Here is a 15,459-nt window from a genome sequence, read left to right as displayed (position 1 = left end):
GGGCCTGGGCCGTCCCCTTCATGACATTTCCTCCATAAACCGGCATGATGACCATTTGGGCAACACGGTCACCGGGTTGCACAATCAGATCATTGTTTCCACTGCTCAATAGGATAACCTTGATCTCCCCCTGGTATTAGTCATTGACCACCCCTTCTAAAACCTGGATGCCTTTAAGGGCAAGCCCTGATCCAGTGGCGATTAGCCCAAAATGCTCTGGGGGAATTTGAACTCCAATTCCTGTCTCAATCAAGGTAATGTCTTGTGGTTGCAATCAATAGAGTTTCAAGGCATGTAAATTAAGACCGGCAGCCTCTGGTGTGGCATGATATGGAGCCAAAACTCCGGGAGCTGTCTCCCAATACAGAATGGTGTTTGTGGCCACATAGGGCTTAATCTGCAAAGCTGGGGTCAACATGCGCATCAAAAAGTCTCTGCATCAGCAAGGGGTCAGTTGTTCAAAATCTGCAATACATCAGACAAGTTATCCCTCCACCCCTTCAATGACCCATCAGACAACTTTTTCAACTGCTCTTTCATCAAACCATTCTTTCTCTCAATCAAACCTGCTGACTGTGGGTCATATGGTATGTGATAGATCCACTCAGTGTTATTCTGCACACAAAAATCTTGCACCATCTTTCCTTTAAAGTGTGACCCATTGTCACTTTGGGCCTGTAATGGAATTCCGTAATACAAGATCAACAAATTCAACGTTTTCAGAGTGTTAGACTGGGTTGCTCTCTTGCATGGAAAGGCGTTGTGATAGCCGGAATAGGTATCCACCACCGTGCATGCATACTGACATCCTCGACTCATTGGCATCGGCCCGATGAAATCAATTTGCCATATTTGCCCTGGTAACTTCTCTCTGCCTAACTGGCCTCTCACTACCTGTGAAACTGGTCTGTGCTGAGTATGCTGACAAACAGGACACTGAATGATTGCAGTCTTAATCAAATCTAGGGGAATATACATCCCTCTACTTTCAGCCCACCTGCTAGTGGCTCGCTCGCCCAAATGTCCACTTTTCTGGTGGGCCCATTTAGCCATGCCCACCAAGTCAGAATCCTGCGTCTCCACCTCAGCTTCATGAATCTTCGCTTCTTGGTCTGCAAAGGAATTGCACCAACGCTCTAGTGAGTTAGTCGGGCAATGAGCATCAACATGATAAACTGTAACCGTACTCTGAGACAACAATTCCCAAATTTCCTGCCACAACTCCTTTCCCCAAACCTCCCTATTGTGAATCATCAAATTTTGAGCATGTCATGTGGGAAGCCAAGTGGCTAACCCATTTGCCGTAGACCATGAATCAGTGTAAATGTGACATGTACCAGGGAGCTCTTGCTTTAATACCTGGTAAACGGCATACAATTCTGCAAACTGACTACTTCTTCCCTCTCCAGTAGTTGATAACAACTTTTTGGTCACCGGAATATATGACACTTCCTTCCAATGTCTCTTGGTCCCCACATATCTGGCTGAGCCATCTGTAAACCACACATGCTTTTTGTCCTACGCGGACAACTCTGAAAAAGGCCCACCCCATTTCACCGGGGACTCTTGCACTTTGGGTACATCTTGCAACATTCCTGTATCTGCTACAGGAGTCTGCGCCATTTGCACATGCAGCACTGCGGTGCCTTAGGGACCGACTTGTGCTCTGTCTTGTATGTACCACTTCCACTGTATGGAATTGTGAAAAAAGCATTGGCAATATCAAGTGACGCATACCATGTCCCATTGTGTTTCTGAATTTTCTGAATCAAGGTGATGGTGTCTGGTACCACGGCTGTCAACGGGGGCGTATGCTTATTAAGCTCGCGGTAGTCAACTGTCATGCACTAGCTTCCGTCCGGTTTGCACAAAGGCCACATGGGGTTATTCCACGCCGTGGTAATTGGTCTCACCTCCCCCACCAAGTCCCGTATGGTTGCGGTAATCTCATCATGTCCCCCTAGAATCCTGTACTGCTTTATGTGAACTACTACTGATAGCATCTGTCATATAAGTATAGGGTCATACCTTTCAGAATGTCAATGCCAATAATGTATTCGGGAATAGGCACAATCAAAACAGTGTATGCTCTCTTGGGAAGTCTGCCTATTTTCATCTGAATTGCCGTTTGCACAGCTGGTGTTTCCTGTCCTCCCAAACCTGTGATAGTAAAATACTGTCCTTTACATTTTCGTGGATTGCCATGTACCAATGTGGCCTCCGCTCCGGTGTCTACTAAAGCCCGCACCTCCTGAACATTTCTATTTTTCCAATAGATCTCAATCCTCACATATGGTCTATTATCTTTTCGAGCCCATCCCTGCACTAAAGCTTGGCCCTTTTCCTAATCTAATTTTCACCTGCGCAGCTCTGCATCTGCCCGGCGCAGATCTGAATACAATGTTGGGTAACCCTCAGGGAACAACTCCTCCTCTTCCCGGTCCCCATCTAAACCTGTGCAATCTCGGTCCCAACCTTTCTCTTTTGTCACTCTCACATGAGGTTCCCTCTCCCTCTCCTGACCTGCTTTTTCGGGCTTCTCCTCAGGCTTCGGTTCCCTGCGACTCACTTTATTATCTTTTCTATTCACATGCCTACTCCCCTCCTTCCTATCCAGTCCTCGCTTACAGTATATCTCCCACATGCTTTTGGTCTCAATACCATCAATCTCACTCCTTGACACCCCATCCTTTAACAGCGCCAAAAACATATCGCGTCTGGTCACTCGGTTGTTATCCGTACAGGACTCTGGGCGTGAAGCCCTGTCTAGCTTGGCCTATTCCCCAAGGTCTCCCAGCTCACGGACTGCCTCAACTACTTCTCCTATGGTATTACCGGTTTGATTAATTAACAAAGTCATTATCACAGCTTTGTTTGCAGGGGGCGCCAAACTAATGATTTTGTTCAGCTTTGACACAGTCATTAACTGACCCATCAAATAATGCGCCTCACCTACAAGAACAGCCAGCTTCATCCCCTCCTCCTTAATTCTTTGTGATGCATCTCTTAGGGTAAACCATGGTTTTTCATTCCCAGGCCAATCTGAATCTGTGGGGTACCTGTGGCCACACCCCCGGGCAGCAAACTGCAACAGAGTAGTTTGATCATCACAATGGAAAGTCCGAAAGTATCCCTGCACAGGGGGGATCAGTACTGAGAGTACAACATTTGGCAGCATCCCCCTCATCTAACATGACCCCAGAAGCGCCGTGATCATAGAGGCGCACCATCCAAGCTAATAGCGTCTCGCCAGGCTTCTGTCTAAACCTCACTAAAAGATCACTTATTTCCTGCTGTGTAAAATCCTCCAGGCTATTTAACATTACTCCATCTGGGTTCCCTGGAACGATTTGAAGTTTCTGTCTTAGAATGGGCTGTGCTTCTACTCTCCTAGCATTTTTTTTCTTCCTTGTCCTGGCTCTCCTCCTCTAAGGGCTGCTCTCATTCTGAGGAGAATTCTGACGATTCCCAGATGTTGGAGTCCCAAGTTGATGGATCGAAATCTAAGCCTGCTTTGGCAATCGCTAAATGGACCTTCCTCTTACTAATTCGCCCTCTCCTTTTCTTGTATCTATTTTCAGCAACACGGACTGCTGCCCTTTCTGCTATTGTTTGATATGTTTCTAGTTTATCTTGTAATAACTTACTCTCACAGGAAAGCATCGTAGAAATATTCTTAGCTTAATAAGTTGTTTTTCTAAGCTCAATTGTTCTCGCCGCAGAGATAAACATTTGTCAAAAACTTGACAGTAGGCATGCAAGAAAGCCCAACTTCTGCGACCAACTGTACATAATTCCTTGCCTTTCTCAACAGTAACCTTCTGTAAACAATTCAAAACATCTTTCGGCGTTGCTTTGCCCAGACAGTCAAACCAGCTCTCACTTAATCCTGAGCTTTTAGAATACTCACGCGCCAGCGCGGAGTACGGCGTCGCCTCCCATCCAGGAATTTGGCACCGAGTGAAATCCCTTTAGCCCCCATGCAAAGAGCCAAAACCACCTTTCGTCTTTTTAAACATGTCCTGCCGACTACGCCAAAATGTATTGCTTTGCTCACTTGCGTAATCTGAACTTATGCACACCACTCACACAGAAACTCCAACACTCCTCTGGAGGTGAAAAATTTGCTTTATTAATATTGTAAGTAAAGGCAATAAGTCACTGAAGCTAATAAATTCTTAGGCACCGAGTGAAAGGCAATGGACAATGAATACACCACGCTATATATCTATAAATATGAAACTGTGAATGCAAGTATATAAACAGTTAATGTACAAAGCACCTCACTAGATGCGTCCGCACCGGAGAATTCAACATCCCTGACCAAGCACTGAACACCAAGTCGGGAACCCTGTAGCGACCGGGGGCTCAGGAAGTAATCTCTTCGGGCACCAAAGTTGTCCTGCAAGAGCACCGCTTTTTTTTTTTTTGAAAACCTTTATTGAACATTTGCAATCAAATACAGACAAGGGCCTACAACCCCCAGGGCTGGCCGCTAAGCATAGGATCTCAATTCACAAAACTCATCGGTTGCAAAGGTAATACAATTTAAACACAGGATAGGAGGTTTTCATTTTTAAATAATAAGTCGAAAGAGCCAGGTATCGCGCAGTGTCTCGGATCACAAAGGGGGCGAGCAAAGAAACAACGTATCCAAAAGAAACTCGTCATCAACTAAGTCAACGGAGTTAAGACGTAAGTCATCAGGATAAACTAGCACATTTTTGTTCGTCTACTCCCTCAGTATTGTCCGCCCCAGAGCACCAAAACCTCAGAAAGTCAAGGTACAGTTATAGAGTCGAGGATGTAAGAAAGCTGAACCCACTACACTAACCCGGAAAAGGAAAGGAGAAGAAGACAAGGGAAGGAAGGAAGAAAAGAGGCCATAGAACAAAAATAAAAACGAACACCCATCCCCACACCCCCCCACCCTGCACCCCTGCTGATGACTACGGCCACCCCCGTTGCAGCGTGCCTGTCGCCCAGTAATCAGAACCCGAAATATAGAAGAAGAGAAAGAAAGAAAAGGCAAAGAACCCTACTCGGTGAGGGAAATCGGAGGAGGGCATATTTCTACGGACTCCCGGTCTCCTTTCCCCGTCATAACCAACCCCGCCCCGGACTCCGTTAGATCAAGAAGACAAACCCGTTATACCTAGTGCACAATCAGAGACCCAGATAACAATCTCAACCCTGGCCACATCTATCAAATTCACAAAAGTCGCTAATTAAAGAAAGCCCTTTCCGCAAATTATTGCAAGAGTCTACAGAACAGGAGTACACAGATGAGAAAAGTGCGGCAGATCTCAATGTGGATGGTTGGTGCCAGTGATGCCCCTCCCGGTCTCCGAAGCCAATCCTTAACCCATCCGCCATCTTGAAAGACCGACAGGGGAGGGGAATCGACAAGGTCCAAAACAGCAAAGGATAAAAAGTAGAAAGTTCCAGGATAGAGATGTCATGTAAATGTTCCAAGGGATACACAATCGAGAGTTCCAACGGCTCCATTGGGTAATCGGGCACAGTACCGTCAGGTAGATCCAGTACAGTAGGAGCAGACCCTGTTTCCAGCGCCGGGTCAAAACAAGTCTCCGAGACATATGTTGAAATGCAGGCTGGTTGCCGGGGCACGGGTGTCGAGTCATGATCCGCTCTCAGGTCTGTGCGTCCATCCGTCGCAGACAACAAACTGCAAGTCTGGACTGCAATGGTTCCCTTAAATGCCATGAGTGCCTCCAGCACCGTTCTCAGTGTCGGGCCAGTTCGAGCCCGCTCCGCTAGCTGCCTTTCTTCCTCCAACATGGTGGTCTCCACGGAGTGACGCCTTCTCCGGGGCTAAATTAGACGGAGCAGGAGTAAGCCATGAGGGACTGATAGTTAGCAAGCAATAGTACACAGCGAGGTACCGACCCGGGGGGTCGACAATGTGAATGTCGAACCCCCGGTCAGGGACCCTCGCAACACATCGCCGTGCGTCACTCGTCGCCTCAACTACTGTAGGGCACTAGGCAGTTGGTGGGAGCAGACCAATCAAAAGTCCGAACGTTCCGGAGAGCGGACCCGATCACCTTCAGCAGTCAGTTGTTATTCAACTCGGACCCGGCAGAGCCCGCACTCGAGACCCCGGCGTCTCTGCTCGGTTAGGGCTCAGACGACCATAGATGTAACTCCTTTCCACAACGGCGGAGAAACTCCGGGATTGCACCACTGGAAAGCAGGTCAGATCACACGCACGGATCCGGTGCGGGTAACCAGGATAGGCGACAGGATAATAGGTCGGAAGACGGAGGTCAGCGGAGCCGGGAGACTATGCGGCCATCTTGGTTGGTGTCGTAGCTCCTCCTCCCAGACACCGCTTTTTATAGTTTAAATCAACATGTTCGAGAAGCCTCTATTAGGCGCTCTCGCCAATTTATTCACAAGTGATGGCCCCATCTCTGCATCAGACCCACCCAGACAAACCTGGCCAGATTCTGTTTGGGCTGTGCCGAGGCAAAATACATTCCTTTCCCTATCTTCGGCCTTGGAGTTTTGCACGGCCATCCTCCCTCTGTCCTAGAGATAATCCTAGAATGCACGAAAACACGCTGAAGGTACAACATAACCTCACGAGGCATCCTCACGAGATGCCTCGCACCAGCTTGTACTGGTTTACATGAAAAACATGTTTGTTACTGCTGAAGTGTAACTACAGGGCAAGGCAGCACAAAAAGGAAGTGCGATGCAACACAATGGAAGATCAGAGCATTGCATGGAATCGAGGTCAACATGTAATTTAGCACATGTAAAATGGCAAATGCAGTATATCTACACAAACAAATGGTGTTCCGTCTATGGCGGTAATACCAGACGTCCTGAAACAAATTCAAAATGAATACAGGGCATAGACTGCTTTAAATCTGGGTATGAAGTTACTTAAAGATTTCAAACAGGCCTCAGTTATTATATTAGATATTAAAGGTGAAGCAGCATCCGTGGAGATCTGCCAAAAATTAAAAGAACTTGATGTAACTGAGCAACCATATGAACTGGCCAGAATAATCGAAAAATCCTATGAAGAACTAGGTAGCGATAGTTTGTGTGGGAAACCAGTTAAGCTCCAACTAACAAAGACCTGAAAATGTCTTTATTAAAAACACTCTCACTACCCCTAAAAAGAAGTGGGAAAATACTAGACAGACACTCAAGAGAAGCGTTCTAAATCCAGAGGTAGGTCTCCTCAATAGGACCCCTCTGAAAAGAGGTATAACCTCAGGAATAGGGATAATTTGAGAAGACCTGATAGATATCAAGATACTGATACACGTTCCTCTCGTACCTTTCAGACTTCCTCACAGATATCGGAAAGAAGAGGACAGTCTGAACACCAGGAAGAACGCGTGAACTCCAAAGAGGATCAACACGTTCCAAAAAATAAGAAAACTCAATTCACCAAGAAGAAGGTAGCAGGTCTGAAGATCAGACATGCCAAGGATCTTGAGGACACAACTCAAGAACAGGGAGTGGGCCCAGACAATGCTGGACAGCGCAGCAGAAGTTACCATAGCTCGCAAGGACCTGAAGGATCATCTGGAAACCGTGGACTTGAATGAGTACATTCAAGTTGAAACTGCCGATACCCGGGTTAGTGTACCCCATAAGTTATATGAAGTAACACTCCGGATAGAGGGGGACTTAACTAGGAAAATAAGAGCACTCTTTTGGGAAAAGCTCTCTAAGGGTTATGACATTCTTCTAGCTAAAAAACACTGGCCACCAAAATTTGTCATGGAGTGCCCACGTGGCGAAGGCATCATTATGCCAGCCTTCTCTAATCCTATTCCAATTCATTAAAAATATATCTATGCCAGAAAATGGGCAATAGCCCAGGCTCCAGCATTTTATAAAAATTATGTAGGATGGGATTAGGATTCTCCTCACTATAAAATCCAGTTTAAAAATCAACCAACTGCACAGAGGCAGTATCCAGTTAAGCAAGAAGCTAAAAAACAGATCTGACAGAGACACGTTAGTGATAGATTCCTTACCTTATAATATCCCCAGGCGTCACACTGGATCCGGAAATTTTTGCGTAGCAATACCCCTGCGCGTCGGTAGGCGTCGTCTGCGGCTCCGCGTCCGTCGTCGGCGTCGTTAGCGCCGGAATGACATAGTCGGAGTACTTAGACGCCGCCCATGCGCGCTGACATCAGTTCTTCTTTTTTCCGCGCCAGCTAGCGCAGATCCGGAGAAGCATTTTTGACTAAACTTTTGATCTTTTTGATCATTCTTTTTCTTCGAGTCTTCGACTCTATCGGTGCCGGTAGGGATGCCCGGGTTCAAACCCTGCTCGTAGTGCGACCGACTGATGTCGGTGACGGACCCCCATCGCTGGTGCCTGAAGTGCTTAGGCCTCGATCACGATGACCGCACCTGCCCCGACTGCCGGGCCCTGATGTCGAAGGCTAGGCGGGAGCGGTCCCACAAGCGGCTCGAGCTCCGGCAGTCTGCCCCGCGCCGCTCTAGGTCCCGGTCCCGGTACCACAGGTCGAGAGACAGGTCGCGGGGCGGAGTCATCGCAGCTCCGGGAGTAGACACCGGTCGTCGGGAGGCATGAGAGGTCAGAGAGACGTCATCGTTCCTCCGACCCTCCCTGACGCTCGCACGATGCGGCCGGAGGCTCGGGCGACACCGCCCACGCGGCTCCACGGGAGTCTCGAGCGTCGCTGCCTGCCCCATACCTTCGGGTCCCTGGGCACGGCGCGACACCGGAGGAGATCGAGCGATACCTCATGGCCATGAGGTCCCTCTATCCTCAGTCGGGTTCCGTGGCGCCTCCGGGCCTAACTGTCCCGACTGGAGGTCCTAGCGGGTCGGGAGCTTCGGCTCAGACGCCGTCGGGTGCTTCGGTCCCGGCGCTGCTGGCGACTTCGGTCCTGGCTTCGCAGGACCTCACTGGATCCGGTTCCGGATCCGGTTCCGGATCCGGGTCGTCGCCGGTCGACCTTACAACCTCACCGGCGCCGGCCCCACGGGTGTCGCCCCCGGCGCCCACTGTGGACGCCGTCCCCAATGTTTCCTGCGGTCCGACTCTGGCGCCGGAACGGCGCCGCTAGGCGCCGATTACGTCGGCCTTTGGGGATTTTCATCTCCACGAGGAGGACCTGTCTAATAATCCTGTTTTACAGGACACAGGTGACGAGGAAGATTGGGAGGGGGTCCGAGGACCCTCTGGCACGGGAGTGCCAGCCTCAACAGGACTGGACATACGAGCTTGGAAAGGCCAGTGGTATTGACACATCGCCAGACACTGGATTTGTCTCCCCTCCGACTGGCTTCGGAGGAGGGGTCAAGATATAGCTAGGCTTTCCTGTTTTCAGTTTCTATTTTTGGTAAATTCTGGTGGTGTTTTTTCAGTGTTTTCCAGTGATTTCAAAACTTCAAAAAAACAGTGCTTTTCAGTGGTTACTCATTTTCGCGCCATTAAAAACAACTGAAACAGTGTTTTACCGGTGTTTATGGAACGCCTGGCTTTTATTATTGCTTGCTTTCTTCATCAGACCCCAGCCATGGTAAGGACCTTTAAAGCCATGGTATGACATTTAAAGTGGATAAGAGGGCGATCGATGTGTGCTAAAGAGATGAATGCCAGAATGTCACAATCTGACCAGACCAAGCAGTGTATATAGGTACAAATTACAGAGAATCGTTTGTGGCAGCCTGCAACTTCTCACAGTTCGGATAATTTTTCCTAATTTACCCTACAATATCACTGGGAGCTTCGGACGACGTGATTTACAAGTGTTCATATGTGTCACCAGAATGACACTCTACAAGCATAATACAAAGTTACACATTGGATGAGCCAAACAGAACGTGTATTTAGAAAGTGTATTATCGCCCTGAAGAGCAAGAGCACCACAGTGCTAAATAACTTATATTTATTGTTTCCCTACTCTATGGCACTCGTCTTTTCAACCTCAGACGATGAAAGGCTGAGTGGATGGATGTGTCAGGATTTGAACTAGGTTCCATTAAGTCAAACACGGGTCCCTACAATGGGTGTATTAATCCACGGAGCAACCAGCCATGGATATTTTTTATTTTGTTTTTTTTTCTACATTTTTATATTTTGATAAACATTGATGATATGCATATATACCTCTAGGGCCTTAACCTTAAAAATGTTTTTAGTTTTTCTTAAGAAATTGTATATTGCTCTACATTTCAGAATATTAATACAGTCATGAAATACTTTCCATTGTCCTTTGATTCTGCAGCTCAGATTTAACAAGCATTTGCAATGCAATACGTCTCGTATTTATGCAAGTGTAAGCTATTGGCACTGTATTTAAAAACAAAAATAAAGGGCATTGTTATTTGCAATGACAATAGCTCAAACTTGCGTAAATCCGAGACCTATTGCATTGCAAATACTTGTTTTAAACGAAAGCGTGAATTGGTCACTCAGCAAGTTGAAAGTTAGTCTGTGTTCCAGAGTCGCCACCCCTCTCCTGCTCAGAGAGTGTCGCATTGCATTGTATCATCAATATAGCGCCCTCACACGACTTGTGTGCGCGAAGCACTGTTTGGTACTTCATTTGGGGCCATATGTATCAAGCAAATTAGCCTTTCCAAAGGCAGAAATTCACAGAATTTTGGCCTTTGCGAATGCGAATTTGCTAAATGGTATGTAAAAAGCAAAATCTGTTGCAACTTATTTTGCAATTGCATTTAAAGAATCGCAAATTTTGCGTTTCCTAAAATGCAATGTATGAAGCAAATACATTTGCAAAATGTCCTTAAGGAATCGCAAATTACCACCAACTTCTAGTTGGTGGTAAGTTGCGAATTCCTTGAAAAATGCAAATTTTCGCATTTTTCAAAGTGCCATGTGATGCACATACATGTCCTTAGGGCATCTATGTGCGCCACATGTGCACCCATGCATATTTCAGGGGTGCAACAGGGTGTGCACCCTTGAAATTATTCTCAATTTGCGATTAGCAAATTGCGAATCGCAAATTGAGAACAACTTCCCATTCGTTCCTATGAGCCTCCTGGCCCATCGAAATGAATGGGAAAGTATTCCTTAATTGCGATTCGCAATTTGCAAATCGCAATTAAGGAATTTTAAGAAATCGCAAAAAAAATGCAATTATGTACATACATACCTATTTGCGATTCTCGAATTGCGATTTCTTAAAAATCGCTATTTGAGAATCGCAAATCAGGTTGGTGTCTTTCAAACTAATGGTTCACAGTGCATATATTGCATTTTCTGGGTTGTTTACGCGTGGGTACCATTGGCCAACTGTGCCATAGGATCCAATATCTAAATATGGTGCCCCAGCTCACATACAGCCACAATACCTTCAGGTTGAGTTCCTGCTATATCATACTGCCGTGGCTGCTGAAGTTAATGGAGCGTGAGGTCTATTGCAACTGCGAGGTGTACATGTTCCGTGAATGTGCATAAGGCTTGCACTGCTGTACTTGAGCTGTGCCTCTTTTGTGCGTGCAACGGAAGGTGCATGGCTGTGCTGTTCCTATTGTGTGCTTGATAGACTCTTGCACTGCTGTTGTCTGTTATTTACCGACCCTAGGCGGCGGAAGCTTGCTCACCTAATGAGTGAACTGTTTCAGTTCTAGTGCCTGTTATATAGCTGTTCTGTGTGCTCAACTCGAGTGACTTTCTAGTGTTTCTCCGCTGTAGTTTCTGCTTGTGAAAAGAAAGTGTGCTTTGAAAGTTTTATCTGTGTGAGGTACGCTAGTTCAGCGGCAGCCTGTGCTTAATATCTGAGTCAGTGTCTTTCGGCGCTCGGCAGAATTGTCAACATCGACTCTTATGACAGTCTGCCACGCTGTTAGTCTAATTTAGAAATTAATACAAAAGTGTATTATTACATGAGATACATTAGAAACGACTAATACCTCTGCTCAATCCATTCTAACAGCTTTGGGTATCTGGAATGGCCTGACTAGTCGCACTTGTAGCAGTGTTATGTTAATAGTACTGCTGGTACTGTCATTGGCTGGACTCGTTGGGGCAATAAGGTAGCTCAAGCTACAGTGGCCTCCTGACAAAGCCCTGGCACTTTTTTTTTTACAAACTAAGCACTTCTACCTGCGCTGTATCTATTTACAGCAGGATAGGGAGGTTACACCGCTCCTGCCTGTGCAGTGCCTGTTCTCAGTACCCCGTGTGTAAGTAGGGCAGGCAGTCGGCTCCGAAGGTTCCAGTTCATCTTATAAACACATTTTTTTGAGATGCCTTCGGTTCTTCACAAAAGCTCTACCCAAACAAATTTGATGAAGAAAAAGCATGAATGTGGCACTTTTTTTGTGAACAAGGTCGGCATGAACAGTTCATTGTGCTCATTCGGCGCTTTGAAGCAGCAGGAAGGAAGCATGAGGCGCTTTAACTGCAGTAAATAAATACATGCAATACTGCACACTGCTTCCGCCGCCCCTTCTCACACAGGGCTAACATTAAGAAATGCTACGAGGAAGAGGTTTACTTCCTAATTGTTTAAAAGCTCTGTCATTTATAAAAGCGCAAGCAATAATAAAGATTTGACTAAGACCAACGATAGCAAGTATCAATGCTAACACTGGTGACTCACCTCTAGCACGTTTACAGCAGGCGCTGCCATATGGTGTGACCCCCCCGCCCCACCCCCTCCGCCTCCCCCCCTATAAAATCGTACGAGGTGTTAATTTTTGAATCTCCTTTGAATCTCGGGTGAAAGAACAACAAAGCCTTGTGAAGTTTTTCAACAGGGGGTGTAAAGCACACCTCAGCACCTCCTGTGGTGTATGTAGCCAGTTCCTCCTCAGGGGGCAGACACTGGTGGCGAGTCACAGCCACACAGTTAATACAAAAGGCAGACCCCGTGGAACTGGAAGGAGCGGACACCCTAGGCCGGCTTGAAACTCTGGGCTTTGAAGGAAGTTGCACATTTATGTAGAAGACCCGCCTTCTTAAATAATTGAGTTGCAGAACAGTCCCAAATATTTAGCACGAAGGGGATGATAACTTTTAAAAATAAGGCTCACAGCATTGTTACTTCAATTAAAACCAGGGCACTGCGCTGAGATTAAAGGACACTGGCGCTCGGGGTTTAACTTAAGCCCCGGTGGAGACATACACTACAGCGGGGAGGGGCACAGAATCATCGCCGAGTGCAAAGCGCAGCGCCCACTTCAAGAGCACCACGCTAAAAGTAAAAGTGTGCTTAAAGGCTATGAACAGCGGGAGGAGGCTGAAATGTTTCATGAAATTACCGATGCCTAGCTCGGATGCTGGGTTTATACTGCTTTGGCTCCCTCAAGTGGTCAAAAGGTGCAAATGGCCAAGTGGTCAAATAAATTTGAAAAATTCAGCGATACTCGGTTTAAACTGGGTCAGCTGATTTGCAGTCGGTATGGTAATATCGGGCAGACTCGGTTTTAACCGAATTCCGAACAGCCTAGATATAGCGTATTGTTGACGAAGGCAGCCAAGGCCTTAAACCTTGAGCTCCCCGTCGCGGCCGTGAGGACTAACCTCCTTGCCGAGGTCCTCAAACCGCAGTCAAGCTCCAGCGAGCCTCTGCTGCCGTTCAATGAGGCCTTGTGTGACGTTCTTGTGGGCACCTGGTCCAAGCCCGCCACAGGTCCGCCTGTGGTTAGGAACGTGGCCAGACGCTACTGCCCGGCCCGGGCGACCCGTGCTTTTGTCCACCCACCCCACCCCCGGTAGCCTGGTCATCCAGGCCAATTCCTAGACCGTATTCCCGTCTGCCCCGCCCGACAGGGAATACAAGAGATACGAACAGTTCGGGAAGAAGGTGTTCTCGTCTGTGAGCTTAGGGCTGCGGTCTATTAATACCCCCTGTATCTTGGGCCGCTACACCCACACTCTGTGGGACGCGGTTGTGGACGTGCTGCCACAATGTCCGGAGGAGGTCCAGGCTAAACTCGCCCAAACCCTTGCGGAGGGCCGAGATGCAGCGCGTTATACTATCCGGTGTGGGCTGGATACAACGTACTCACTGGGCAGGGGGATGGCAACGACGTGGCGGTTCGCCGCCACGCCTGGTTGAGGTCCGCCAACTTCTCGGCCGATGTCCAGGATACACTCCTGGACGATGGCCGTCGCCTCTTCGGACTCCAGGGCTACGGCCAAGTCCTTGGGCCTCTCGGACCCACACCAGCAATCTAGTGCCTTTCGCTCCTTTGGTGGCCACGGAAGGGGCGCCCCCACACGTGCTGCCAGCCACGCGCCGCAGATTGTTCAACAGCGGGTGACGGCCGTGGAAACCGCTGTGGCGGCGGTCGGGGACAACGGCGAGGCCAGTCCACACCTCCCTCCACAGCACCCGCCTCAACACCTTCCGAGTTTTCAGGCCCGTGTGACGCCTGTGGGAGGCAGGGTTCGCCATCACCTCTCCCACTGGCGCACTAACACATCGGACAGGTGGGTGCTGCAGATCGTCCGAAGGGGCTACTCCCTCCCCTTCGAGGCGACCCCTCCATCCATGCCACCGCAATGCCACCGCGTGTCGGGGGATCACTTGCAACTTCTTGCAAGAGGGAGTCACCGCCCTCTTGGCCAAGGGGGCCATCAAGCGCGTTCCTGGGCCAGATGTAGGGTGTGGATGTTACTCCCACTACTTTCTGGTACCCAAGAAGGGCAAAGGGGGCCCACGCCCTATCTTGGACCTGCGGAACGTCAACTGCTTCCTCCGGAAGGAAAAGTTCAAGATGCTGACTTTAGCTCAGGTCCTAGCTGCCCTGGACCCAGAAGACTGGTTGGTAGCGTTGGACTTGCAGGACGCTTATTTCCACATCCCCGTCCTGCCGGCCCACCGGCGTTACCTGCGGTTCACGGTAGGCCAAGAGCACTTTCAGTTTACCGTGCTCCCCTTCGGCCTTACCAGCGCCCCATGGGTGTTCACGAAGGTGATGGCGGTGGTCGCAGACCATCTGCGCAGGTTAGGGGTATCAGTCTTCCCCTACCTAGACAGCTGGTTGTTGAAGGCGGGCTCGCCCCAGACAGTCGTCAGCCACCTCCAGACTACGGCGACCTCCTGCATTTGCTGGGGTTCTCCATCAATGTGCCGAAGTCGCACCTGTGTCCCTCTCAGAAGCTCCTCTTCATCGGTGCGGTTCTCGACTCGGCGCAGTTTCGGGTTTACCCACCCGAACAGCGGGTTCGGGATATACAGGCTTTGATTCCCATCTTTCAGCCTTCATCCTGAGTCTCGGTCAGGTTAACGCTGCGGCTTCTGGGGCTGATGGCCACCTGCATCCTTCTGGTGCATCACGCCCGGTGGCGGATGCGGGCTCTGCAGTGTGACCTGAAGTTTCGGTGGGCCCAGCATCAGGGCAACCTGTCCGACCATGTCCTGATCTCGGAGGGCACTGCGAGACAACTGCAGTGGTGGTTCACGGACCGCGATTGGGTCAATGGCAGATCCCTCTCCCTACCCGACC

The 15,459-nt window shown here is 48.7% G+C and overlaps 1 protein-coding gene across 1 annotated transcript in view; it reads left to right on the top strand.

The window, feature by feature from the left end:
- The window catches only part of SYCP3 (synaptonemal complex protein 3), a 1,370,872-nt gene that overhangs the window by 388,803 nt on the left and 966,610 nt on the right, over positions 1–15,459 (top strand). The window lies entirely within an intron of this gene.

Source organism: Lissotriton vulgaris, chromosome 1_1 (genome assembly GCF_964263255.1).
Source record: "Lissotriton vulgaris chromosome 1_1, aLisVul1.2, whole genome shotgun sequence".
NCBI classification, from domain to species: domain Eukaryota; kingdom Metazoa; phylum Chordata; class Amphibia; order Caudata; family Salamandridae; genus Lissotriton; species Lissotriton vulgaris.
The sequence above is the reverse complement of the archived record's forward strand: the minus strand, read 5'-3'. Positions and strand labels throughout refer to the sequence as shown.